This window comes from Mauremys mutica, chromosome 5, assembly GCF_020497125.1.
Source record: "Mauremys mutica isolate MM-2020 ecotype Southern chromosome 5, ASM2049712v1, whole genome shotgun sequence".
Classification (NCBI taxonomy): domain Eukaryota; kingdom Metazoa; phylum Chordata; order Testudines; family Geoemydidae; genus Mauremys; species Mauremys mutica.
This window is the reverse complement of record NC_059076.1, coordinates 10,224,815-10,251,234: the sequence shown is the minus strand read 5'-3', so window position 1 is coordinate 10,251,234 and position 26,420 is coordinate 10,224,815. Positions and strand designations below refer to the sequence as shown.

Here is a 26,420-nt window from a genome sequence, read left to right as displayed (position 1 = left end):
GTGGGCCGGGACACCCCTGTTTCCCCCCTTGGGAACACAGATCAATTCACAGAGGAGGAACCTTCCCCCCTCTTCCCTCTCTCCAGCCTGCTCCGGAGACAGAATGCCTGGATTCAAACGCCTTGAAAGTACAAAAAGAAAGTACAGAATCTCTATGAGCCCCAGCTGGACACTCATAGGGTATAACCTTATCAATCTCTGGAGAGAATCCCCTCTCCCCCTTTTCTCAGTAAAAGTAATATCAGCAAACAGGAATAAAGCATTTCCTTTAGCAAACACACAATTGCAAATGTAGAAATCAAATCATAAGACTAATTCACCTTTCTAATTAATACTCACTATTAATTAGTAGAAACTACTCCAGGAGAACTTGGAGACATGACTGTCTTCTGTTAAATCCAAAACCAGTTCTCACTCAGACAAAGGCTTCCCTCCACAGAGATTTGAAAAAATCTTATCTCTGATTGGTCCTCTGGTCAGGTGGTCACCAGGTACTACATGTTAACCCTTTACAGCAAACAGAGCAGGGACATGACCCTGGGTCTTCCGTATCCAAGGTGAATGGCTGACCCACCAGCTTTTGACTGTTCTGGCGGGGTGAGCACATCTTGCTCAAAAATATCAAAAGACCGTGGGTTCATAATGATTTGAAACAGGACAATTTTTGAAGTCTCACAAATGTTTACAGGATGGGAAAACCTTTTCCAGCCATGCACTATGCTGAACAGGACTTTTCTGGGACATTAAAACCTCAGATAATTAAAATTCTCTCTCGGCTGAAGTTTCACATGGAGCGCATTTCAGCACACAAGTCAGCACTACTTATTTACCAAGGTGAGGATCTGCTTACTTTTAAAGTCAGAAATGGGCATAAAAACATTTTCAGATTTTTTTTAAGCTCTTCGCACCAAAAGATCAGGTCTGTGTGTTCATAATAAGGAAATGCTGCGTGAGGATATATTTTGTGGATTAATTGGTCTTTGTTCTTCACAGAATAAACAAAACAACTTAGACATTCCAGTTACTACACATGAAAGCTTTAAAAAAAGTGGGATCAATTTCTATTCCCATTTACAATCGAATTCTATCAAATTGAAGACAGTAGCACAGATTGCAGGTCAGTGCAGAAACTCGGCTTTGGTGTGGTACAACATAATATGAATGATTGAAACTGTGAATTCACTTAGTGGAGATAGAGGCATTGTTACTGTACTTGCAATGAATGCGTTTTGAGATCTATAGACAAAGCATGATCTTATGGTTAAGGCACGGTATCTGGACTCAGCAGACGTGGGTTCAATATTGGTTTCTACTAAAAATTCCCTGGGTGACCTTTGGAAAATCGGTTACTCTCTCTGGGACTCAGCTCACCTTTAGCAAAACTGGGATGACAATTCTTTTGTCCATCTTTTGTCTGACTTGTCTATTTTGATTGAAAGCTCTTTGGAGCAGGCACTGTCTCTTACTAAGTGTGTAGACTCCATGAAGTTCATTAGCAGTTTTGCTATTGATTTGACATGGAAGGCTCTCAGATACTGTGGTGATGGGCAGCAGGACAAAATCCTAAAATACATTAGAGAGAGATTGATTAATAGATTAGATATATGAGAGAGAGAGAGAGAGAGAGCAAGCAGCTAGTTTATTGAGGCCCTAGTCTATCGAGGTGATTTCATATGAGGAAGTGTCTCAAACAGTGTACTCAGCGGTAAGGGCCAGATTTTCATGCTGGGTGCTGAACTCCTGAAAGTCTGGCTGTAAATGTTGCACAGTGTGATGCTGGATACTGAACCATTTGGGAAATCTGACCCGTGTTTTGGTGCTGTACCCCAGGTTCACCACTTTTGTAAGGTTATAATATATTTTGTACAAAGTATGCCTTGTGAGGTATCATTTGAAACTCATAATCTGCTGAATATTATTATCTTGTTAAAATATGTGTAGCATCACTGCATGTAAAATTATGCAGATTTTGCTATATGATTGTTACTGAAATATATTGTAGTGCTGGGTGATGCCCACAAACCATTCTCAGAGACAAAGGCACATTAGCATGCCAGCAAAGTGCTAAAAAGTCACAACCCACTTAACTGTCCATCTTTCAGCGGAGGAGGGGGGAGGTATAAACAAAAAATGTACATTTCATCCAAGAAATGCTTCAAACCTCACATACACAGGAGACTGTTTGTCTGCACCCTGGTGGCGGGAAATCCTCAAAGAAAGGAGGAGGATATACAAACAAAAAACATTGACCTTCACCTCACCCCTCTCCTTCTTCATCTCTCTGCTCACAGAATCATAGAATCGTCAGACTGGAAGGGACTTTGAGAGGTCATCTAGTCCAATCCTCTGCACTCATGGTTGGGCCAAGTATTATCTAGACCATTCCTGAGAGGTGTTTGTCTAACCTGCTCTTAAAAATCTCCACCAATGGAGATTCTACAACCTCCATAGGCAACTTATTCCAGTGCTTAATTACCCTGACAGTTAGGAAGTTTTCCTTAACCTCGCTTGCTGCAATTGCTTCTTGTCCTACACTCATGAAAACAATGACTCTCAAAGAACTGAACAAAATGAGGGAGTGGTCCAAGGATGTGAAATTTTACTACAGCTCATGGTGAGACAAACCTTTTCCGTTAAAGCCTATTAGCTTTGGAAAAGTTTAGGAATTGGCTTGTGTGTTTACCCTTTTATTTCTTTTGTAACCAATTCCGATTTTTATGCCTTATCATTTGTAATCACTTAAAATCTATCCTTTCTAATCAATAAACTTGTTTTATTGTTTTATTTAGACCAGTGTTTGATTGAAGTGTTTGGGAAACCTCTACTTGAGATAACAAAAGCTGGGGCATAATCATTCCCAGTATTGGGTTTATTCTGTCCAGGAGGGGACTGAACGGTATAAGATGCATGTTTCTGGGAAGCAAGGATGGGGATGGGGATATGCGGGTGTCGCCCTATATGTAATTCATCGATGGCTGGGCATAGCATTCATGTACTCAGCTGGGAGTGACTTTACATGCTGGTGGCTGTGAGTGAGCAGAGCCTGGAGGGGTTTGCTGTTCACTATCAAAGCAGTGTCAAAGACATCCGAGGATGGAAAGCTAAGGGGACTCAGCACTCCAGATTGCATCCTGGGGAGTGTCACAGGTGCCTAAATGGGCATTGAGCCTTTTTGAAAATCTGTTCCCAGCTCGGGGTGCTGAACACTTGAAAATCTGACCCTTGGCGCATAAATCATAAAAACTGTATAATTCACTCTCCTTATTTTAAAAAGAGATTGCAAACAAGATATACCATAGTTTAACAAAAAAACATATGGCCAGCCTATACTGATGTCTTATATACAATTAAGGCAACAGCAATAAAGGCAAACTTCATTTCAGTAGAATCTCTCTAACTGGATCGTAGTGGGTCTTGCCCTGTTTGTGGTTTATAGCACACTCGTAAGGCAAACACGATGTGCAATTCTATTCAGCCTGATTCCATACAAGTATCCTATGTTAAATAAATAACAAACAGCATCATAGCAGTGCATATATAAGTCCGCCCGTTATAATGTTCAGCTGACAAGGGAGGTGAGAGAATATCTTCTATTGGACCAACTTAGTGAGAGAGACCAGCTTCCAAGCTACGCAGAAGTGGGGTGACTTTATGAATTTGCCGGGATACCAGTTAGATTTTAAAGCTGAAATCTAACAAACTAGGTCTGCCAATATCTAATAGACTCCAATAGGACAGGGAGTGTTAGCTTACTATTTTACCACTGGGCTCTTTTCAGGTCAACTTTTAATTTGTACATTATTTCTCAAATCGGAACACTTGCTTGTTCTTCATAGAATCATAGAATCATAGAATCATAGAATCTCGGGGTTGGAAGGGACCTCAGGAGGTCATCTAGTCCAACCCCCTGCTCAAAGCAGGACCAAACCCAACTAAATCATCCCAGCCAGGGCTTTGTCAAGCCTGACCTTAAAAACCTTAAGGAAGGAGATTCCACTACCTCCCTAGGTAACCCATTCCAGTTCTTCACCACCCTACTAGTGAAAAAGTTTTTCCTAATATCCAACCTAAACCTCCCCCTCTGCAACTTGAGACCATTACTCCTTGTTCTGTCATCTTCTACCACTGAGAACAGTCTAGATCCATCCTCTTTGGAACCCCCTTTCAGGTAGTTGAAAGCAGCTATCAAATCCCCCCTCATTCTTCTCTTCTGCAGACTAAACAATCCCAGTTCCCTCAGCCTCTCCTCATAAGTCATGTGCTCCAGCCCCCTAATCATTTTTGTTGCCCTCCGCTGGACTCTCTCCAATTTATCCACATCCTTCTTGTAGTGTGGGGCCCAAAACTGGACACAGTACTCCAAATGAGGCCTCACCAGTGCTGAGTAGAGGGGGATGATCACATCCCTTGATCTGCTGGAAATGCCCCTACTTATACAACCCAAAATGCCATTAGCCTTCTTGGCAACAAGGGCACACTGTTGACTCAGATTCAGCTTTTCGTCCACCGTAACCCCTAGGTCCTTTTCTGCAGAACTGCTACCCAGCCATTCGGTCCCTAGTCTGTAGCAGTGCATGGGATTCTTCCGTCCTAAGTGTAGGACTCTGCACTTGTCCTTGTTGAACCTCATCATATTTCTTTTGGCCCAATCCTCTAATTTGTCTAGGTCCCTCTGTATCCTATCCCTACCCTCCAGCGTATCAACCACTCCTCCCAGTTTAGTGTCATCTGCAAACTTGCTAAGGGTGCAGTCCACACCATCCTCCAGATCGTTAATGAAGATATTGAACAAAACCGGCCCCAGCACCGACCCTTGGGGCACTCCACTTGATACCGGCTGCCATCTAGACATGGAACCATTGATCACTACCCGTTGAGCCCGACCATCTAGCCAGTTTTCTATCCACCTTACCGTCCATTCATCCAGCCCAGACTTCTTTAACTTGCTGGCAAGAATACTGTGGGAGACTGTATCAAAAGCTTTGCTAAAATCCAGAAATAGTACATCCACTGCTTTCCCCTCATCCACAGAGCCGGTTATCTCGTCATAGAAGGCAATTAGGTTAGTCAGGCATGACTTGCCCTTGGTGAATCCATGCTGACTGTTCCTGATCACTTTCCCCTCCTTTAAGTGGTTCAGGATTGATTCCATGATTTTTCCAGGGACTGAGGTGAGACTGACTGGCCTGTAGTTCCCTGGATCTTCCTTCTTCCCTTTTTTAAAGATGGGCACTACATTAGCTTTTTTCCAGTCATCCGGGACCTCCCCCGATCGCCATGATTTTTCAAAGATAATGGCCAATGGCTCTGCAATCTCATCGGCCAACTCCTTTAGCACCCTCGGATGCAGCGCATCCGGCCCCAAGGACTTGTGCTCGTCCAGCTTTCCTAAATAGCCCCGAACTACTTCTTTCTCCACAGAGAGCTGGTCACCTCCTCCCCATACCGTGCTGCAGAGTGCAGCTGTCTGGGAGCTGACCTTGTCTGTGAAGACAGAGGCAAAAAAAGCATTGAGTACACTAGCTTTCTCCACATCCTCTGTCACTAGGTTCCCTCCCTCATTCAGCAAGGGGCCCACACTTTCCTTGACTTTCTTCCTGTTGCTAACATACCTAAAGAAACCCTTCTTGTTACTCCTAACATCTCCGGCTAGCTCTTAATCAACTTGGAAGCAGGGAAAGAATTAATAAGGATTTGAAGGGGATCTTAATGCATGTCAGTCAGTTAGCAAGAGTCAGGCCACACTGTAACCCTAATGACGTGAGACTTGCAGAAGCAAGGCTGGTGTGAGGCGAGAGGGAAAGAAACTGTGTAAAAAGTTATTACGACCTTGCAACTTGTAACCAAATATGCAGACTGGTGTCTTCTAGGAGTGAGGAAAAGTAAGATAGCAGGATGGCTTATGTATAAACAAAATGCAGCTGTTGCTCATTATTGTCTGTATTATTGCTTGTTATTGTCTGTAACAAAGGTATAAATGCTTGCTTTAATTGTTTACCTGTTGAGAGACCTGTCCGGGACTGAGGCAACCCTGTGTCCTAGGACACTCTCTCCCTCCATTGTAATTACTGGAGAAATAATAAAGTATTTGATTTTGCTGCACCCAAAGAAAAAGCTAGAACTGAGTTTTTCTCCGACAATTTGGGGGCTCGTCCGGGATGGCAACGCCCATGGATCCACAGACGGCTACTATGAATCATTCCCCTTCGAACCCCATGGTGCCACTTGAGAGGTATGAGAGCTTTTGAAATCTCTATTGGGGTATCGGAGGAGGACTGTCCGTGAGGACGTCTGTCTCTGTTGGGCTCACGCCATCTGAACTTATTGACTGTGCAGCAAGATCAGATGCAGAGTGGTATTGGGGAAAGGCCCCAACAAGGTTAGTTTATAGCAGTATTGGGAACTGCTGAGTTGGCCAACAAGGTAATGCATAGGTAAATGCATTAGGTAATGCATAGGTAAATGCATTAGAATGCACCGGTGCTGAGGGGTTTTTACCGCCTCAAGAGGGGTTGTCATACCACCTCATGGTATTGGGTCCGGACCAGATAAAGATGCATCGTGGTTTAAAAAAAAAAAAAAAAAAAGAGAGAAAAAAAGAAAAGAAAAAAGAGGCCTTGGTGTGTGTGTGTGTGTGTGTGTGTACACCAGTGTGAGTGACTGTTATCGGAAGACGCCCAGAGTAACCTGTGAAGCGAAAGCTCGTGACCAGGACTACTCTAACGCAAGCTCGATAACTAGTGGATCTTTAGGAGATCCGACCCACGGTGGGCTGACTCGGCCTGGCATCGTCCGGTGAGGAAGCTACCTGGGTCTAGAAGCGTGTGAACCCATCTTCCCTCCCCTTTCCCTTCCGTGTGGGCTACTGACAGTCTGATCATCTCACTGGATGCAATCAGAATAAGCGGCGCCGTCTCCCAGAGACTAGCCGACGCTCTTTGCTGAAGGGAGGTGTAGGAGAGTCGTGGTCATCCTCGTTAGTCTCTCCTGTGTGAGTACCCTGTAGGGAGAGATCCTTAGTTTATGAGCTGCTAGCGCGGACAGGGCACCCTCCCTGTGTGTGTAAGTGGAAAATGGGGGAGGGACAGTCTAAACATTCCACCTTACCCCCTAAGGGTACCCCAGCATATTACATGTACGTACATTATGGTCCTAAAACCTGCAGGTATTTAGAGAATTGGAATCTTTACACGCGTGAAGATCCATCTAAACAATGCCCATTAGAAGGTACTTTCAATCTAGATAAGATCATACATCTCAGAGGAGCTTTTAATCACCAAAGAAAAGCCTCTGACACAGTGTGAGCAATTTGTCTAAGAACGGGTTAATTTGAAATTCAGCTTGGCCCAGAGATAAAGAGAAAGTTGCTCTATGTTCAAGGTCAAAAATCAGCGCAGACTATGCTAAGTACAAAGAAAAACTGCTTTCGGCCCCAGCTGGCTGTGGGAAAAATATAGACAGAGGCAAACCAGAGGCAATACAAGTTACAGAACTGAGATTGCATTTGCAAAGCTTAACTGTTCAGTGAGATCCAACAGTCTTTGCAACCCTGGAGCCGGTGTGGCTTGGTGACACTGGAGAAGCCACAGGCAGCCGACTTGGACTGGAATCTCTAAAAGAGACACCGCAGGAGAGTCCAGGGTGTAAAAGAACAGCCGTCCCAAGAGCGGAAGCATGTTGGAAATTCTGGACGAGCTGTATACAGGATAATCTCCCGTCCACCTATTCCCCTTCTTTGAACGTTATACACAGACGTGGCCAGTCTGGACATGTGTGAGTATTAAAGTGGCTTAAGGCTTGGGGCATTCATGTTTTTCCTGAGTGATGTGAGAGCATTCCCAACACTCTCCATTGTTGTTTTATTGTTTTTAATGAAGCTTTAAAATTTGGTTATATGGTGTGTTTTACCTTCCCCCAATGTCCTGCAATGTCAGCCTGATCACCTGACATGAGAGAGAGATTGGTAACAGAAATTTGTCACAGTTTGGTGAGCAATTGAGAATGGGGGAGCCCTGCAGAATTTACACCATGTATCTGTTTTACCCTTGTTATTTTATGTTTGCTTTGTTTGGTATTGTTGGTGTTATATGTTAAGGATTGCATGATTAAAGGTGAGCCCTAATAGAATAAGGAAACACTATCTGGTTCTGGTTCTGTTTTGTTTAACCGGTTACTATTGTTTTTCTGCTCTGTTCATTTGGGCGCTAGGTGTGTGGGCGGAACTGAACTTCTTGTTCGTAATTCCTCAGAGTGGAAGACATGTGTGTGATGAAGCTCTGAGGTTGTATTGAGATCCTTCTGTCCCGCCCCCTGTAATGGACAATGTAATAGAAGTAGGAAAATCTGGCTTAGACTGTAATTCTCTCTGCTCTCTGTGTAATTTTCTTTTCTGTTTAAGTGTCAGCAGACAAATGGGTGGGTCTCTGGATAAACCCCCTAAAGTGGTTTGGATTATATGTTAAGTAAATGGCCTTTACCCAATGGCCATGTATTTTTGCCCAGGTGGCAAGCCTCATGAGGGAGGACTCGGGTAGTCTTGTGAGTAAAAATGTTTTAGGGAAAAGACCAGAAGGGTGGGGGCTAGTTGAGAAGCCCACCCTCCTAGCTAAACTGGTAGTGGAACAAGTTGGTGCCCATGGAAGGGACGGTTCAGCGAGAAAAGCAGGATCGGGCCCAAGCGGGCAGGCAACAGACAGAGAGATTGGAAAACAGGTTGGAAATTTTGTGGGTGTAGTGGAAGGAAGAAGTAAGTAAGTATAAGCATGGGGATTTCAAATACCCAGGAGAATATTTGGAATGGTGATTTGAATTGATAAGTGATTTAAGCAAGTGATTTAAGGGAGAGTGAAAAGTTAACTCTGTAGTTGCTGGAGGGAACAGCAGTTGAACTTTGTAAAAATGCTAAAGAGAAAAAGTTCTTGGTGTCTTTGAAATGTTTGTAAATAAATTCAGGCAAAGAAATTATTAGATTGCAATCATTTGTCTATAAACAATTTAGTTGAATTAGCTATAGAATGTATACAGTGCAACGTAATTGAAATCCTATTAGGCTCTAAGGGGCACTATAAGAAGTGCTTTTCTTTCAGTGTTTGAAAGCAGGAGTTAGAAGAAAAAAAGCCATCAAAATGACTGGTAAAGTTAATTATGTCCCTTTTAAGGTAAGAATCTTTAAGCTGTGAATAGCTTTGAATCCAGAAGCATGCCAGAAAGCAACTGTATTAATGCAAATTATCTAACTGATAAGGTAGAAGCCACTGAAACCTGGGCTGCCTATCAAACAAATACAAGAAAATATGGGGGTAATTCCTCTATTTTGCCTGAAATCAACAAGGGTATTTGTATATTTTAAGCAATGATTGACTGCCCAGAAGGGGTAGACCTGTTTTTTTTGTCTTTCAGATAATCAAAGAAAACTGATGCCAGCTGAACAGCATTTAATGTACTATACATTTACTGGCATAATAGGAATTATGTTTTGTGTTCTATGTCCTGTCTTGTGGTGTTTGTCTCATGGCCAGAATTGTTATGTTTAATATTTTCATGGGATGGTCTGGTTTGGAATCAGGCGGAAGGGTTGGATTGAAATGCAGATACTTGTTTTGTTCAACTTAGAATACAAAGTGTTTGGATAAATCAGGAAAATGTGATATACTAAAGTCTAATACATTTCCTTAAGTAAGAAAAAGAAATTTCATTGGCCAGATTGTTAATTGAAAATTTGTTATTTGTTGTTAAAATTTGCATACCAACAGTCTTTGGAAGCAAGGACATGAAAAGTTAACCCACTCCCCATATTGTACATGGGATCCTTCTGGCTACCTCAGATTTCTAGCCAGAGGGCTGGGGATGGTGGGAAGCTATTGGATTAGAGGTTATATTGAGTGAACTCCTCAAAGTGGGTGTGCTTGTCCTGGCTTGTTGCTCCAAAGCTCTGTAATAAAGTTATTTTAGTGAAAGGGTATATGTGGCATACATTGAATAGTAAGACTAATGTACTGTATAACAGCAATGTTTATGTGTTCATGGTATGGAAGAAGGTGTATGAGTGAAGAGTGGAAGTTTCCTTAGTAGGTTAAAAGAAGCCAAGAAGGGAAGAAAAAGAATAGCTAACATACTCAGTCTAAGGATAAGGTGCTGGCCCCAGTCAAGGACACCACTCACATCTAAGACTTGGCTGACAACCAAGGAAAGGGGGGGATGGTTGCTGCAGTTAAACGAGATTGGTGTGCACCCAGTTTCCCTTCTGTAGCACATTCCTATTGTCAACACTGTGCGAATTGTCAACAGCACAACCTTGGTAAAGCTGTTAAAGCTAAGCAGGCAGCCCACCCTCCTCCTTGGGGACCTTTTGTAAATATTCAGATTGATTTTATTCAAATGTCTAAATGTTGTGGTTATGAATATGTATTAATTTTAGTTGATGTATTTACCAATTGGGTTGAAGCTTTTCCCTGCAGGAAAGCAGATGCCAGGACTGTTGTGAAACTTCTGCTTAAAGATTTTGTACCACGTTTTGGCATCCTTGTGAGTATCAACAGTGATCGTGGAACTCATTTTACTGGACAGATTGTAAAGGAGTTATGTGCAGCTTTGCAGATCCAGCACAACCTTCACTGCCCTCACCACCCACAGTCTGCTGGGACAGTGGAACGCCAGAACGGGATTTTAAAAAAATAAACTGGCCAAGATTTGTGCTGAGACAAACTCAAAGTGGCCAGATGCCCTTCCTTTGGCACTGATGAGGATGAAAGCCATTCCCAATCGAAAGACTGGACTCAGCCCTCATGAAATTTTGACAGGACGCCCAATGCAACTACCAGATGCACCCCCACTAACCCTAGCTCAGATGGACATTCATTTGAATAATGCTTAAGTATTGTCAGGCACTAATGAAATGTGTTAAGTCTTTTTATACACAGGTGAAGGAAGCACTACCAAAGGATCCTGTGCAACCTTGCCACTCGTTGGAACCAGGAGACTGGGTCTACATAAAGATCCATCAACGAAAGACTGTCTTGGCTCCACGCTGGAAAGGCCCTTTCCAAGTCCTGTTAACCACCAACACTGCTGTGAAGTGTCAAGGACTACCTGCCTGGACCCATGATTCTTACTGCAAAAAGACCCCTCCACCTTGGGAGGATTCTCCTACTGATGATTAGCCTATTCCTTCTTCTAGCTCTACTGTGCCTTCTGGACAGCAGGAGAAAAGGACAAGGTGACGTGCTAGTTAACCTCTCCCTTGTCCACTGACAGATCTACTGTGCCTTTAAACTTTTCTAGAAAAAAGCAAAACCATTACAGGGTGATGTGCTGGCAACCTCTCCCCTGTAGAACACTGAACCACAACTGTTTTGGGAAAGAAGACGAAATACTAACTCCACTGACATTGCCAAAGTCCAGGAATTCCTGACCAAAAAAGGACATTAAGAACTGACCCTGGTGAAGAAACAAAGAATTATACACTGTCAGGAAGAAATTTGTGGGACCCCTACTTGGGAATGTGGTATTGATTGGATTTTGGGGTTTATTCTACAGGCTGCACCCTGTGTTCTGGATAAATCCTTCAGCATGTATTGCCCTCCCTAATTGGATTTTAAATGACATTGCCCTTATCCAGTTTCCAGATCACTTTTACATACCAAAATTGCTCACAAGGGGCTGCCATTAGATTAGCACAACACAGAGAGTTTGGGTTATTTCCTCTGGAAGAAGGGGGAATTAACCAGATCCCTGTGGGCTGGGGCCAATAGTGCAGCAGCCATTTGGAGTATTCTTAAAAGTCAAGAACATGATAAGAAATTGGGCCAACTAGAAAAGGCCACTAGCCTTATTTCTGGAGCTCAGCTAACCCAAGTACAGGCTGGAGTTGGTGAGTTACATGTCATTTCCACCCTTAGTTCTATGACCCAGAAGTTACTGACAGAGATGGTATTGAATATCACTGAGGCTGGGAAGGCATTGCAGTGGGATCTAGTATGTTTAAAAAATCAGGATTTCCTGAATGACCAGCTGATGGCCATTTGGAATGATCTAGAGCATCAGACTTGGCCCACTGCCCTTACAGACACGTCAGGAGTACCATCTGATCTGTGGTCATGGAAACATACTTGGACACTTTCTGGATGAAAGTGTGGACATTCACAGTGCTCCTTCCAAGCATATGGACCGGTTAGGGGGGTGTGGGCTCCCACATACCGAATCCTGCCAGGTCCATGGGGAGGATGCATGTGGGACTGAATTATTTAAGAGACTTCTGGGAAATTAGACCACCTGGTACACCTAACTGATTTATAGACAGTGCCCCTAGAATAACACCTGACATTTTGGATAAGAATAGGGAGTCAATGGACATTTTGGCTGTTAGAACCCCTACAGCTTCAGTGTATCCGTAACTGAAGCCAGGGGAAGTTGTCACTGTTCATGATAATGTTTGCTGGAAGGGTAGAGGACAAGGAACTATCCTGACAGAACACCTACTTTTTTCAAGCTAATGATAGCTGTGTGTACATTGCAAGATATACATATTAATCTTACCACTGCTGCAGGCAATCATATTGTTTACTGGCCTGCAGATAAAATTTTGCAAGTAGCCTTAGGTTCCAGATATTTTTTAATTGGACTAATTTAGTACCTGTCAGGAGTCTACCCTCACTTGTACCTAAAAGGTTTTAAGATTTGCTTTCATTATTTGTTATCAGAGGTTCAAAGAATCTCTGAAATACAAGGGCAAATTCATATGCTTCAGAATATATATCAAGTTGAAAAGTGTGCCTTTCATACAGCTTATAGGATGTTTACTTATGTACTAAGTATGACGTATTGTGCTTTGTGACCAAAATTGTATAACAACCCCATTATATTATTGCTATGGGAATGTTATTGCTTGTATTGCTCCTAAGTTAGCTTAGGATTATGTTGTTGTTGTAAAGGATGTTCTAAAAGTAATACCTTTCATGTCCATACCAATCATGCATTGTCATTACATCCAATGAAAACCCCTAAGGTTGAAACATCTGATGTAGACTCTGAAATCCATGGTTTAATGCAAATAGAGATTTGAAAATATCTGTTGTACTAGAAGTACAAAAGGGGGGAGTGTGGAAGCAGGGAAAGAATTAATAAGGATTTGAAGGGGATCTTAATGCATGTCAGTCAGTTAGCAAGAGTCAGGCCACACTGTAACCCTTATGACGTGAGACTTGCAGAAGCGAGGCTGGTGTGAGGCGAGAGGGAAAGAAACTGTGTAAAAAGTTATTACGACCTTGCAACTTGTAACCAAATATGCAGACTGGTGTCTTCTAGGAGTGAGAAAAATAAGATAGCAGGATGGCTTATGTATAAACAAAATGCAGCTGTTGCTCATTATTGTCTGTATTATTGCTTGTTATTGTCTGTAACAAAGGTATAAATGCTTTCTGTAATTGTTTACCTGTTGAGAGACCTGTCCGGGACTGGGGCGACCCTGTGTCCTAGGACACTCTCTCCCTCCATTGTAATTACTGGAGAAATAATAAAGTATTTGATTTTGCTGCACCCAAAGAAAAAGCGAGAACTGAGTTTTTCTCCGACACAACCAACAATTTATTAATTGAAGAATTGCTCTGTGTAGCTCGAAATCTTGTCTCTTTCACCAACAGAAGTTGGTCCAATCAAAGATATTATCTCACCCATCTTGTGTCTCTAATATCCTGGAACCAACACAGGAATAATGCTCACCTGGCAGAAGAGTATGAATAATAAAAGGAGTAGTTAAACTGAGAAGTTCCAATTAATATCAGAAGGGTACCATTAGGTTTCATGATTATAAGGCTGTATTTCACTCTGTTGTCAGTGGACCGATTGATACCCTATTTCATCTTCGAGTGCAAGCATAATTGTAGAATAGTATAAGTGGTAACTGCATGCCTGTTTGCTTAACAAATCACTCTTCTTTTGAATAAAGTTTGGTTTTATCATTCAGAGTATCATCTGGAGATCCTCTATTTCCTGTAACTGACGTAGATGCTCAAACCTGAAAACTAAGGTGGCCTTTCTTGCACCCTTATCTTTAATAACTTAATGTTAATTGGGAACATTTAAGCAGAAGAGGTTTACAATGGAATGGACCACAAAAAATACAGTAGGAGAAAGATGTAGAAGGTGATGCAAAAGATTTACAGGCGCAATTCAGCTTTCTGACATGAAGAGATAACTGATTACCTGGCATCCCAGTGCTGATGTCCAACAAAATCATGGCAATGAAGATAAATCCTCAGGCTTTCTGGCAGCTGTCCTGAAATACATTTGCATAACATCAGAACACAACTGGAACCCCCCTGCATGACATCAAATTACAGCACTGAAAGGAACAAGAGAAACACACTAAAATTGGGTCCAAGAACAGAGCCTGGGGGGTGCAGGAGTTAACAGCTGCAGAAACAGATGTAAAGTGTAGGGAATGATGAGAAGTGGATTAAAGTTTAAGAAGCCAAACCAAAGGAAAATTGTACCCCGATGTCAAGGCAGAAATGAAAGGGCCCCAGGGGACAGTGCTTTATTTGTCAGTTGATACTGAATGCAGGCATTTCTCAGTCATGTTTAGAATCAGTTTTGATTGCAACATTGAGATTGCATTTCTTGAATCTTTTTACTCTTGAGAGCTATGTGGGGAGGGAATTCACTCCTTCTCTGTTGTTCCAAGTGACACCAAATGGGCCACACAGCATGACCTCCCAATGGTGAATTTGCTACAGTACAGATGACTCCCACCCAGTGCAAAGATGGCTCCATTAGTCATCTTCTACCACTCCATGGAACTTTGGAACATTCCAGGGTACACCTGCACCCCAGCTATTTCCCAATGATGCAAGTTCCACAGTGTAGTCAGATGTTTTGCTGTGTGTGTGTGTGTTCTCTCTGTGTGACATCCCAGTTCTGCGCAGAGAGCTGGCACAGCAGACCTCAATCGAACTCCCCAATGACCACAAGATTTGTTAAGATACGAAGGCATTAAGTCAGGTTAATTGGCAATGAAGCACGGTCCTAGCTCCCCGGATCAATATCTACAGTTACACTACGCCCATGACAATGGTAACAGCTCAGTTAGTGGCAGGACTTTCCACTATCCCCTTGGCTGGCCAAAGACATTCCCTCTGAGATACCTCCTTATACATTGATACAGTCAAGTTACGTATTGCCCCTTTGATGTGGCTAGATGTTACCCTCTGACCTGGCTAGGTGCCACCCATTATCTTGTACATGTTGGTTCAATTAAAACATCTCTATCCATCATGCTGTAATCCTGACCTTATCTTTAAGATGGGTCAGCGTGTTTCTGTTATCTTTGGAGAATGTGTTGGTGTCGGGGTGTTCTGGTACCACCCTTCTTGAATGTGTTTCCATGTGTGTTTTGTGCCTAGCACTTCTTAGGGTAGGTCTATACTCACCGTCTGGGTCGACGCGGTGAGTTCGACTTCTCGGAGTTCGAACTATCGCGTCTAATCTAGATGCGATAGTTCGAACTCCCCGCGCACTCTGGTCGACTCCGGAACTCCACCACCGCGAACGGCGGTGGCGGAGTCGACCTTGGAGCCGCGGAGTTCGACCCCGCTGCGTCTGGACGGGTAAGTCAGTCGAACTAGCGTAGCTGAACTTGCGTACCCTAGTTCGGCCCCCCTCCCCCTTAGTGTAGACCAGGCCTTAGGAATGAATGTTTCTGCAATATTGCCAGATTCTGTGAACAGGCCCTGCCTCTAGCACAGAGCCTGACTTTGCTTTATAGCAGCACAGCTTTGACTACAACTTTAGCCCAGGCTTCGGGCCTTATACCAGGCCGCTGATACAAGGGCTTATGTCTCAGGCTCTCTTCCTACTACACACAGTATCTATGACAATGGAAAGAGCAATTAGAGCTGCCCCAGGGCTCCCCTAGTTTGTGCCTTGGCCCCTAGCAATAGCCACATGTGGGATCCCCAAGCTTCCCCCGGCTGGTACCAGTCCCATAAGCTCCACTGCAGAGAGTTGATTTTAGGTAATATTGCTGCTGCTAGCTCTCCCCAAGCCTGCAGTACTCCAGAAGGTAAGCTCGTTATAATACCTCCACATGCTGCAGATGGGCATGGCAGGTGGTGGCTGGCTAAGAGCACATAGCAGCATGACTCCTCTGGAAGCCCTGCTACTAAAAGGCCAGGATGAGCCAGTGCAAGGGGAAAGGAGCGCCTCCACGTTGATTGTCACATAGGGTTCCATGCTTTCCCAGAGATCTGAGTGAATTGCTGGCGCTCTGCTGTTTATTCCCTGAGGGAGGGTGAAGGGTTTGCTGTCCTCTTTGTGGGAGTAGCTGATGCAAAGGACATTTCTGGGCATTATGTCAAGTTGGAATTAGGAAGTACATTTTGGACTCCTGCCTTTTACTGAGCTGATTACTTGGGCAGAGTCTTCCAGATCAGCTATACTATTATTTTTTTAAAAGAAGTTGCTACTTTCACTTGACTTTGACCATCACTCATGTCATTTCTATTTATCGCTTAGTTTTCTCAAGGACATGCCTCCTGTATCTCAAACTATGGTGTCATTTATTGCTTCCAGACCCTGTATGCAAGTCCTGACAGTGATTAGACATTCACTGACAATCTCCAAGAGAGGATACGGGACCATGTCCCTTTCATCTTGGAGGACAAACACTTGCAGTTAAAGCTCATCTTTAAATGCAGAGGGACTTTTTAAAAAAAAAGTATAAAATAGCCTCTAAATTTTCTGAATGCAAAAATATGCCTGGTTTTAGCCACAATTGTAAATAAATGAATTCTTAGCATTTGCAAAATCATCCTCTGATTCTGTTTTCCTTTGAAATTGATGAGATTGCCTTGCAAAAAAAAAACATGTTCATAAGATATCACATCTAGAACTTTCTGCTTTATTAACAGTGAATTTGGGATGTTCAGTACAATGTGGTGAGGACTAAGATCTGATGCTGCCTATAAGCTCCATACTGTGTTAGAGATCAATTCCATAGGGTCTTGAAACGTTTGGGACTAGATTTTCCAAAAGTTCTTGTTGTGTATTTGGTTGTCATGGTTTTGTTGCTATGGCAACTGAGTTAGATTATTATGGGTTAGCTCAACCGGTTTCAACCGGCTGAGGAGCTTTCTGTAGATATGTAAATAAAATGGAGGTTTTGGTTAGCTGCCTGCTCTCTGGCCTCAAGTGATTGTTTCCTACACCGGCTGCCCCAAGGATATAACACTGGCGACGAGGGTGAGACTCCGGTGCTGCTCCAGTAACAGAAGGAAGTAGAAGTTAAGGTAAAGAACAAACAAACAAAAAAGCTGCTTGTTTGCACTGACTGTGAAAGTGAAACTAAAAATCATGGCTACTCTGACCAGGCCCCTGGAGCCTTTTGATGAGAATACAGAGCAGTGGCATGTGTATACTGAGCGTTTTGAGCTTTTTGGTATTGCAAATGACATTACAGAAGCGAAGAAGGTGCCAATATTCTTAACTGTTGTAGGGGCTAAAACCTACTCTCTGCTACGCAGCTTACTACACCCTGTTAAGCCTGAGACTAAATCTTACAGTGACATTGTGGAAATCCTGGGGTCTCATTTCTCCCCAAAACCACTGGTAATTGCTGAAAGATATAGGTTCCACAAAAGAGACCAAAAGGAAGATGAAACAGTTGTACAATTTGTAGCCATTTTAAAAAAGCTAGCAGAACACTGTGAATTTAAAGAAATGTTACATGATGCCCTGCGTGACAGGTTAGTGTGTGGCCTGTACAGTGAAGCTATACGGAAGCGCCTACTGACAGAGGCTCAGCTTACCTTACAGAAGGCTGTTGATATTGCTGTCTCCATGGAACTGGCTACAAGGGAGGCACAATATATCGGTGCACCCCCTAGGGTGCAAAAAGTGTCACAAGAACCGACCCACAAAACTGTGCAGAGTCAAGAATGTTACCGCTGTGGTAAGCCGGGTCACCAGGCATCAGAATGCTGATGTAAGGACCTGGTTTGTCGACACTGTGGCAAAAAGGGACACATTGAGTGTGCCTGTAAACAAAAGAAAAAGAGGCCTGTGGTCTGGCCGACAAAAAGAGGAACCCTGCATACCCTAGAGCAGACCCAGGATGATCAAGGTGACACCTCATTGCAAGAGGAAGTGCCACTGCATGTTTTGTCTTTGGCAATGGGCTCACATGAATACTGGGTAACCCCGTTATTGGATGGCAAACGTATACGCATGGAACTGGACACCGGTGCAGCCGTCTCACTGATCTCCGAGACTGTGTATAAAGAAAAGCTACAGCATCTTCCGCTTAAGGCAACAAAAACTGTTCTGAAGACGTATACGGGAGAAGCTGTGCCTATGCTGGGCACTATTGATGTTAAGGTGGAGCTCAATGGACAGGTGGCTAAATTGCCACTGTTTGTGGTGAGAGGTAACTACCCAGCCTTAATGGGTAGGTCTTGGCTTGGGAAGATTCAACTGAACTGGGCAGAAGTGCACCGGATGACTAAAGAAGAAACCAGTCTAACCCCTATACTAAGGAAACATGCTGCTGTTTTTGGAGATGATTTGGGAAATATGAAGGGAATCACTGTGACATTGAACATTAAACCTGGCAGTCCACCAAAATATCTGAAAGCCCGAACTGTGCCATATGCCATCAGGCCAAAAGTTGAAGCAGACCTGGAGCGCCTGGTCACCAATGGAGTCCTAATACCAGTTACCCATAGCTCATGGGCCACTCCTATCGTTCCAATCGTGAAGAAAGATGGCTCTCTCCGGATTTGCGGTGATTTTAAAGTCACTGTCAACCCAGTGTTGTGTGCAGAGCAATACCCGCTTCCCCGCATCGATGACCTCTTCGCAGGCCTGGCTGGGGGACAAAAGTTCAGTAAGATTGATCTGAGTCAAGCATATTTACAGATGCACGTCGATGAAAAGTCCCAAGAGCTGTTGACTATTGTGACTCATAAGGGGCTTTATCGATACTGTCGTCTACCCTTCGGAATAACGTCTGCTCCCGCCTTGTTCCAGAGGGCTATGGACCAGATCTTGTGTGGCTTGTCAGGAGTTCAGTGCTATCTGGATGATATCCTGGTCACTGGAAGAAATGAAGAGGATCACTTAAAGAATTTAGAGGCTACCCTACAAAGACTGGAAGAGTATGGCCTACGAGTTCGCAAAGACAAGTGTGAATTCTTCAAGCCCTCTGTTGAATATTTGGGACACATCATTGATTCTGCAGGTCTTCATAAGGCCCCTGCAAAAGTTAAAGCTATTGTGGAGGCTCCCCCACCTCGAAATGTAAGCCAGCTGCGCTCGTTTCTAGGACTCCTGAACTATTATGGAAAGTTCATCTCACAGTTAGCCACACTGCTAAAACCACTTCATGAGCTCCTTGGGCAGAACAAGGCCTGGAAGTGGACTGAAGCCTGTGATGTTGCGTTTAACAAAGCTAAGGATGCACTGCTAAATTCTGAAGTTCTAACGCACTTTGATCCATCCTTACCACTGCAATTGGCCTGCGATGCCTCCCCTTATGGAGTGGGAGCGGTCGTGTCACATATTATGCCTTCAGGAGAAGAGAGACCTATTGCTTTTGCTTCACGCACTCTAAGCAAAGCAGAAACTAACTATGCCCAAATCGAACGTGAGGCATTAGGAATTGTTTTTGGAATTCGGAAGTTTCATCAGTATCTGTTTGGGCGAAAATTTACTCTTCTCACAGACCATCGACCTCTGACATCAATTTTTGGACCTTACACAGGCATTCCCCCATTAGCTGCTAGTCGTATGCAACGTTGGGCATTGTTACTTTCAGCACACACATATGAAATCAAATATCAGAAATCCACTCTACACGGCAATGCAGATGGCCTCTCAAGGTTGCCTTTGCCGGTCAAACACCAAGATAGTGCCCACAAGGAAATCTTCTACTTTGAACAGGTAGAGAATACACCCATCACTGCTACTCAGATAAAGAAGGCAACTCGCGTTGACCCAGTATTGTCCCACGTTATGGACCTGGTGATGCGTGGAACATCTCGACAAACCTCTCCGGTCTCATCCGACCTTGTTCCCTACATGTCCAAGCGGACGGAGTTATCGGTCCAATCTGGTTGTTTGTTGTGGGGGAGACGTGTCATTATTCCACCACCACTGAGATCACAGATGTTAGAACAGCTACATTCCGGTCACTGTGGAATAGTGCGCATGAAGGAAATTGCACGAAGCTATTTTTGGTGGCCTGGACTGGACAGCGCTATTGAAGAGAAGGCAAAAGCTTGTATGTCATGTCAGGGTGTGAGGAATGCACCCCAGTGGGCACCCCTACACCCATGGGACTGGCCTGAAAACCCGTGGCAACGTATTCACGTTGACTTTGCTGGCCCCCTTGAAGGAAGCATGTTCTTGGTGGCAATAGATGCCCATTCTAAATGGCCAGAAGTCTCTATAATGCAGTCCACTACTGCAGAGAGTACTATCCAAAAACTACGAGGACTCTTTAGTCGTTTTGGTCTGCCAGAACAACTTGTGAGCGACAACGGACCGCAGTTCGTTTCTCAGGAGTTTCAAATTTTTATGAAAGCAAATGGGATACACCACATCATGTCAGCACCATATCATCCGTCCACCAACGGATTAGCTGAAAGATTTGTGCAGACAATGAAAAACGCTTTGAAATCAGCAAGGGGACAACAGCACCCAGAGCAAAAGACCGAACCTTTAGCCCGGGACAGCCAGTTTTGGCTCGGAATTATACTTCCATAGCTAAATGGGTTCCGGCCACAGTCATCACTCAAACAGGACCTGTTTCCTACACAGTCCGGACTGCAGAGAATCTTACCTGGCGGCGACATGTAGATCAGCTGTTGCCAGGTCATGCCAGTCCTCAGGACCCATCTGCAGTTGAGGGGTCTGACTTCACCTCTTCTGGTGAGGGATCGAATCACGAGTCACCTGTTTCTGACTGTTCTCCTCCATTACTGCCAGTTCTCAGCCCACACTAGCAGCTCCCCCTGAGAACAATGGGAGTTGCTGGATACTGGATCCTCTTCAAAATCTGGTAAGGTGGCTACATAGGAGCTAAACACTTTTGAAAATTCTGTCCCTTTATTCATCAAGTTCAACTATCAGTTCATTCAGTTCTGGTCGGTGTCTAGGGTTTGTATTATTTTCAAGGGAATTCTATGTAAAATGCATCAATGGCATCTACCACAGCTTATAGATCCTCCCCCCATGAGGTGCTGATCTTCTCATGATAGATACTAATTATTCTAGAGAGATCCTGAGCACCCAAGGGAGATAAAGATATTCAGCTTTTTAAAGGATAAAGGACAAAGGGACACATCTCTTGTCACTGACATTGGCAGAAGTTTGCCTTTGACTTGATTGGGAGCAGGTCAAATCCCCCAGAAATGGAATCATTCCTCCATATTTAGAACTTTAAAGCCAGCTTTTCCAAACCCTTATGCATCTAAACAGACCATCTGAAAGTGAGGAGCCCCACTGAGCTAGAGTCAGACTATCATCTCAGCTTCGCCAGTGCAAATAAGGACTAACCCCATTGGCTCAGATAGAGTTATGCCAGTGTAATTGAGAATGGAATCTGACCCGATTTACATCAGTGGATTTATTGCTGTGTCTAAGGACAACTTGCACGAGAAAGGTTGAAGGATCAAACCCTTGACGTTCCATACCTCATACTGTTTGCTCATAGAAGTCCTGGTTCATAAGGATTTACATGTGTCTCCTATGTTATTGTGCTGTGAGTTAATGTTGTTAATAAAGGCCCCACTTGAGTTCCGTACCCTATTGTGCTAGACCTCATACATACACATATTAAGAGCTAGTCCCTTCCCTGGAGGCCTTACAGTCTAAATAGATGAGACAAAGGATGTGAGTACAAAAAAAAAATCTCCCATCTCTGAGATGTGAAACTGAGGCACAGAGAGATTGAAGCCCAGATGCTCAATAGTATTTAAGTACCTAACTCCCTTTGAAATCAATGGGAGTTAGGAACTTAAAGACTTTTGAGGAACCAGGCCTAAGTTACTTGCTGATGGTCACCCAGGACATCTGTGTCCTGGCCAGAAACTGAACCCAGTTTACCTGTTTCAGAAACTCCACCACTTTAACCGCAAGACACCTCTCGGTCTTTCCAGATCCCCACTATGGTATGTAGATGATCTGCATTTTTTCTCTTTAATCCACAATAAAAAATTTCAATAACCCTTTCTGAGCACACACATACTCAAGATTTTTCAGCAATGGTATTAAAGGAAGTGATTTAGCAGAGGATCCTGGCTTTAAAGCACAACTTAAATATGTATTTATATACATCATTCTTTCTAAACAGCCCTAAACAAGCCAAAAGACATGAAATGTAAACAGCAGGCCTGATTTACAGATTTTATTATTATTTTTAATGCTTTTTTAACATATAATACGATGAAGGTTGACAGGAAGGTAGCACACAGAGTAATATTTGAATCTAAGCCAAGGTGGCTCTTTTGGGGGGGGGATATTGCCTGTTGTTTTAAGAATGACAATGAATGTTTTTAATAGGAAACAATGGCGAGAGAAGCAACACAGTGTAATTTAAAGGCACAGCTATGGAAGCAAATCACTTACCTTGAAGCAATGGTAGATATTTGGCCCTAAGCCAGGACAGAATAGGAACTATATCACAACCCTAGTGCAAAGCATCACATACCCTTCTGAGCACCTAACTTTCAATGAAACAGCTTCTCTGAGCCACAGCCACCAACAAAGTTATCTTCTCCTAAATTACTGTGGGCTTCCAATCCAGAATAATTTTGTCGCTCATCTTGAATTTTGCAGGCCCACAACTCTGAACAGAAGCGAGTGGCGTTCTCTCCCCCGCTGTAAATCTTCCTAGAATCACAGGTTTTCAAAGCAGAATCTCTGCAGTTTTATTATGCACCTGTCAGAATCCCCATGTTTATAAAAGCTACAGCTTGTTATATCAAAGAAAGAAACTATAAAGTCTTTAAAGAATCTATTTTCTTTCTGTCATGCCCATGTTGGCACTCTGCGAAGTCATGTTAAGAAATCCGAACACTGCACTTTGACTATGCTCCTCCCCTTACTGATTTATTTTGCTTAATGCCAATTTCTTCTGAGTAGCAGGGAAAATGACTCTGCTTTTTAAATAACCTCAAAAATATCATCATCCATCCGTCACAGAATGGCAAGGGATTGGAGGCTGCAGAAAAATTAACGGCAGACGCACAATGGTGGAAACAGGATCAATGTCACCTCCAAAGCTTATTAGAGAATCTGCAAAATCTAAGCCAATATTTTCAGACCCTGGGTGACAAAACTTAGCCTGACTTTGAATGGGACATGTGCTCCTGTCTCCTTTAGCCACATCTGAAAATCTCCCTATTGACATCTATGGCAGCTGCTGGGCACCCCGCATTTGTTAACATCAGGCCATGTGTATAGGTGCCTGGAGATTGCATTAGCAGCCAGACTTTGGGGTTGGCCCAACATGGCAAGCTAAAATCAGTTCACCAGCAGTGTTTACCTATCTCTAAAGGCTGACCTTAAAACAAATTAACATTTACTTACCCCATCGAGACAAGCAGAAGGTATGTACATAGCTGTGGTACCTGAGATAGCACAGTGCAGTAATGATACATGGTGACTTTTTAAATGGCAATCTCTGGAACCGGCACTTTGCAGGTATATAAATCTGCTACTTGTGGAGGTCAGATTTGGGCTCTAATCCTACAAGCACTTACACGTGGGAGTAACTGTGCGTAAAGTTATTCATGCAAATAAGTATTTGCATGATCTGGGCCTGTTTATTTATTATTTTCATTCATTTGCAGCTAGGGTCGCCCACTGAGATTGGGGCCGCATTGTACAAACAGAGCAAGAGATAGTCCCGGTCCCAAAGCGCTTACAGTCTTAATAGACAAGACAGACAAAGGGGAGGATGGGGAAGAAATCACAGAGACTTGCCCAATGTCATACAGCAAGTCAGCAACAGAGCGAGACATAGAGCAAAGGTACCCAGTGCAGGGCCTTATTCACTGGGCCCCATTGCCTTTCTCTTCTTTGAGCACTTCCTAAAATATCTCCAGTGCATAAGTATGTTTTTATTTAGCATCATGAATATATTTCCCCCTTCCCACTTTCTAACTGCTTTAAACAAAGCAGCATGGGATAGTGGTTAGACTACTGGACTGGGCTTCAGGTGACCTGGCTTCTATACTAGGTGCTGTCACTGGTCTGCCAGGTGACCTTGGGCAAGTCACTTCACTGCTCTGTGACTCAGTTTCCCCATCTGTAAAAAGGCATCATGATACTGACCTCTTTTGTAAAGCACTTCGAGAGCTACAGAATTGCAGAGTGCTATCTAAGAACTGGGTATTATGATTATTAATGAACATGCACAACTTTTTTTGCATTTATAGATGGGAACTATCAAGTTAGCACATAGTTCTGAGTCTTCTTGAGTTCCTGTCTCCAGGTCTGTAATATTTTCGTAGGATGCCCCTTTAGGCAGTGATACGCAACCTATTGCAGTGAAAGTGACTTGCCTGAGGTCTTATAAGAGGTTACTGGCAGAGTTGGGATTACAGCTCAAGCCTTGGCTTCCAGTCCCTTTGCTCTTTACGCTAGACCAGGGCGTCTCAACCCGTAGGCCATGTATAGCGACGGTTGAAAATTTTTAACTAAAACCTTTCTTCTGCAAAAAATGCAGGTGCACGTGGACAGAAACCTGTGAATTTTGGTCCATTTTACCTCATTGTTTTGGTTGAAAAAAAAATCCCCCCAAAATCAAAATCTTTTGTTTCAATATTTTCATTTCAAAATGTTTTGCTCTTTCAATTCAAAACACCTCTTCATTAAGACATTTCCTTTCCTTTTGTCTTTATGAAAGTTCAAGAATGCTCAACATTGAAATGAAATGTTTCATCTTGCATCAAATAAAATGGTTTGTTTGACTAAAACAAATACACACACACACACTTTTCAATTCACCCAAAAATTTAAAAAAAAAAGTTTTCTGGTTGACACAAAATTATTATTTTTTTAATTTGTCAAAATTGCCACAAACCAGAAAATCAGCTATTTGCACAGCATCACTAGTGATCCCTAGAGGGGTTACAAAAGGCAACCAGTAAGGTCACTTGTGAGAAATTGAAACTTTTAGTGGAATCTAAAGCAAAATATATTGCTTCTCCCTCCTCCCCCAACACACACACCTTTACCATTCAAGATCAAGCATTCTCTGTCAACCTCTCAAAACACACACACACACAATTCAATTGCATAGACTTAACATCATTGATACATTTTGTATCCTTTTGTAATAAATATAAAGGGTCACGAAAGTTTTTCCACCTCCATTTAGGGGCTGCCAACCTGAAAAGGTCGGCAAACGCCGACCTAGACCATACTGCTTCCCAAGTGACGAGAGGAAATGCCAAGTGGTGAGAAAGTAGAACAAGCAGGATGGAAGCCACGAAGAGTTGGTTTCTCCACGTCTGTAAGTGGAGAAAATATGTTGGAAAATCCCCCTCTCCTGCCCCCTCCCACTTCCCAAGAAGGAAGAAAGGTAAGATATTGCATTTTTCAGAGAATCAAAAAAACCCAAAACAATTCTGGCCCGATAGTATGACCTTTAAATGCGGTGTTTGCCCTGTGATGTTACATAGTGACACTGACTGAAGACAATGCAATGTCATCACAAAGACATCACAGTGAAATGTCAGGATGCCATGCTGTGATTGTGCTATGGCTTTCTGTGACTTCACTTGATGTCAAATATCACTGTTTCACAGCTTTTGAGTAATCATTTCTGCTTAATGACCTTCTACGCAAGTGCCCTCAGAAAGTAGCTCCATCTCTTTGAGGCTGAAACAGGAATTCCTTTCCCATGTCATGATCTTGAAGAGACCATTTGCCTCTTTGTCAGGGATTTGCAGTGGAATCACTAGTTGGATGTGTGTTTAGACCGCAGCAACTTCATTATTGCAAGTGACTGTGAAATTTCTTCCGTGCAAGGATCCTGAATATTGTTAGTGACTAAATCTATCAGACTCAAAAGAGAGGGCTAATGGCTGCATACAGGCATTGATGAGTAGAAATGTAAAGTAGGATTTAAAGCTAAGAACATTTATTTTATATAGTTAAAATAATTGTTCTGAGCCTACACACACATTAAAACTCAAATAGACAAGACTCCATTTGATGGGGTCATGCGTCAGGTTACATAAGCACAGCTCTGACTATTATGGCTATAACATTCTTGCCCAGCCTCATGGAGAAAGAATGAGCCTATTCACAGTTTGATGTGAAGAAAATGAAAGAATAATTTTAATCCATCCTACCTGATCTGATTTCTTCATCTGATGTTTAGAGTAGAGTGACACGCCAGCCATCAGACACAGGAG

The 26,420-nt window shown here is 43.1% G+C and overlaps 1 long non-coding RNA gene across 1 annotated transcript; it reads right to left on the bottom strand.

Moving 5' to 3' along the window:
* Positions 1–1,203: 1,203 nt before the first annotated feature.
* Positions 1,204–26,420, bottom strand: LOC123371904. The gene is made up of 3 exons (XR_006580004.1): positions 26,358–26,420; positions 14,200–14,272; positions 1,204–1,563 (listed from the first exon to the last, which is right to left on the bottom strand). It is a non-coding gene; the product is annotated as an uncharacterized LOC123371904 (long non-coding RNA).